Here is a 2990-nt window from a genome sequence, read left to right as displayed (position 1 = left end):
GGGGGGGTTAGAGATCAACCAAAGGACTTGTATGCATGCATATAAGCATAACCAATGGACAAACAGTAGGGGGATGAGGGTGTGTGCTGGGGGGTGGGAGTGGCCGGGGAAAGTACAATGAGGGGGAAAAGAGACTTATGTAAAACTTTAAACAATAAAGAACTTAAATTAAAAAGAATAAATCAATAAACAACAAGTGTTGGCAAGGATGTGGAGAAAAGGGAACCTTTGTGCACCGTTGGTGGGATTGTAAATTGGTGCAGACTAGAGAAAAGAGTATGGAGGTTCCTCCAAAAATTAAAAAAGTCCAAGGGAAAGACAAACACTGGATGATTTCACTTATATATGGAATCTAAAAAGCAAAATAAACAAAAACAAACTCATAGATATAGAGAACAAACTGTTGGTCACCAGAGAGGAAGAGGTTTGGGGAAGGGGGTGTGAAAAAGGTGAAAGGGATTAAGATGTACAAATTACCAATTATTAAAACAGTTACAGGGATAAAGTATAGCTTAGGGAATATAGTCAATAATATTGGAATAACTATGTATGGTGTCAAGTGGGAACCAGACTTACTGGGGTGATCACTTGGTAAGGTACATAAATGTCTAATCACTATGGTATACACCTTAAAGTAACACAAGATTATGTCTACAGTAATTGAAAAATAAATTTTTAAAAAAGAATCACATATGGTATACACATACACAAAAGAGAACACTCCCATTTTTCTCCCCAATAAACTATAGTCGCTTTTACAGTTTCCTAAATCTACTTTAGAATGTGAGATTTATAACACATATGAAAACACACCCTTTTCAGAGAATCTCAGCATCTTTCAAAAAGCAAATCATATTCCTCTTTGAATAAAATCTGACCATCTGTTAAGTCTCATGAATGAAACCACACTGAAAAACTACTTGCTTCGGACATAACAATTTCAAAACCACTCACCCATATTTCAGATGAGGAAGGCTCACATTAAAGTGTTGCTTTCCCTCTAAGCACCCACTGTGTAAATGCCTGCTAGCTAAAGACAGCTAGAGGAGGAATGTGAAGACTTGAGTTTGCCTTCCACGGTTACTAGTTACACTTGGCCTCATAGGTCTCAGCCTTTCCCATCCTGACAAGAGATAGACACTTGAATTTAATGTCCAGAACAGCAGATTTTTTTTTTTTACTATTTTATTCTCTTCTGTATATCCCTAGAACAGCACCTGGCACATGGTAGAGGCTCAACAAATGAGTCTATATAATAAAAACCTAATATGCAAATTGTACCCTCCAGTGGGAGTTCCACCACTCCCTATGTGCGCTGATCACCAGGGGGCAGCACGGAACATGGAGGGCGTCGGTGACGTGGCGCTGGCAGCAGGACACAGCGGAGGCGCTGCCGACCTGATGGGCCCTGACTAGAGCCCGACTGTGGCAGGATGGTGGAGCAGGTGAGCGGGCAGTGCCAGGCCAAGGCAGGTGTGAGCAGGGCCCAATCGCCCAGCCGATCACCTGGCGGCAGTGGGGGGGGTGGGGGGCCTCTGCCCAGCTCCCAGGCGCTGAGGGAGCTGGGCAGGGGCCTGATGACTCAGGCAGAGTGGGGTGCGCTGGGGCCCAGGGGGCCCAGGTGCTGCCCAGGGCCCAGAGGTCAGCTGGGATCTGCCCTTCCACGCCAGACGCTCGCGCTTCCATAGCCAGCCAGGCCTCTAGTGCTCGGGGCCTCTAGTTGTTAAATAACAAATGTCTGTTGAATAAAGCCTGACCTGAGTTGCAGTGATTAACAGATAGAAATAAAAGTAGTTTGCAAATGAAAAGGCATCATAAAGTATAAAGAATTATTTTTATTAGTGACATATCTCAAATAAAATGTGCCTTTTTTGTTATCAGTATTAAAGAAAATTAGAACTGTAAAACCTAAACTGAATACTCTTCCCTGTCTGTGATCCCAGGCACTTCGCTCTTGTCCCCGGCAGAACCGTTTTCTGACAGCTCGCTACAGCAGGTACTGGAAGCAGACCCATTTAAACATGGGGGAGTGAAGCTCGGAGAGGAGCGAACTTACTGGAGGCTGAGTGGCCTCTAAGCAGCAGCCATTACCCCCTTCAGTCTGACTGAGAGCACAGACAGTTGTCCAAGGAACAGCGGCTGCACAGCCTATTTCCCAACCCACAAAAATGGCTGGACACCCACCGAACTGTGCATTACAGCTGGGGAATCGGACAACCAGCCAGATTTTGAAAAATGTCTACTGTAAATGTAAATATTCCTTGTTTGGAAAACAATTTATCTCAAATGCCTAAGAAAACACATAGTTTTAATTCAGTATTTCCCTTTTGGGGAATTTATGCCAAGGACAGAAAGAAAAAGCTATATGCTCAAAATGGTCACTGCAAGATTTTTGGAGAAGGAACACTGGACATACGGAAAGGTTCCATTACAGGGTAATTGAGTAAAACTACACACACAATCAATATTTTGTTGTTATTAATCCTTAGGGGAGTATATATTATTTCCACTCATTTTCAGAGAAAAGTGGGACAGAGACAGAGAGAAACACATAGATTGGTTGTCTCCTGCAAGTGCCCCAACAGGGACCGGGGATGGAGCCTGCCGCGAAGGTAGTACCCTGGACCAGAATCGCCCCTGCGACCGACGCTATAACCATTGAGCAAACTGGCTAGAGCCCCTTTTTCTTTTCTTTTTTTTAAATCTGGGACTATGCAGCTCTGCCGTGTGGCTCAGTGGCTGAGCGTGGACCCATGACCCAGGAGGTCAAGGCTGGATTCCGGCGGAGCACATGCCCCGGGTGGCAGGGGGCGTGCAGGAGGCAGCCAATGATGATCCTCTCATCACTGATTTTCTCTCTCCCTCCTCCTCCCTCCCTTCCACTCTAAAAAAATCAATGCGGAAAAAAATATCTTCAAGTGAGGGTTAACCAATAAATAAATACATATCCGGGACTATGCAAAAGAAACGTTAAGAGAATAAAAGCAGAA

At 44.5% G+C, this 2990-nt stretch overlaps 1 protein-coding gene across 1 annotated transcript in view; it reads right to left on the bottom strand.

The window, feature by feature from the left end:
• Positions 1-1026, bottom strand: part of PRPSAP2 (phosphoribosyl pyrophosphate synthetase-associated protein 2) — a 56215-nt gene extending 55189 nt beyond the window's left edge. Inside the window, exon 1 of the mRNA XM_005870172.2 lies at positions 955-1026. The gene's annotated coding sequence lies outside the window, so the exon portion shown is untranslated. The remainder of the gene's footprint in view (positions 1-954) is intronic.
• Positions 1027-2990: the final 1964 nt, after the last annotated feature.

The sequence above is a fragment of the Myotis brandtii genome, unplaced genomic scaffold (assembly GCF_000412655.1).
Source record: "Myotis brandtii unplaced genomic scaffold, ASM41265v1 scaffold314, whole genome shotgun sequence".
Classification (NCBI taxonomy): domain Eukaryota; kingdom Metazoa; phylum Chordata; class Mammalia; order Chiroptera; family Vespertilionidae; genus Myotis; species Myotis brandtii.
The sequence above is the reverse complement of the archived record's forward strand: the minus strand, read 5'-3'. Positions and strand labels throughout refer to the sequence as shown.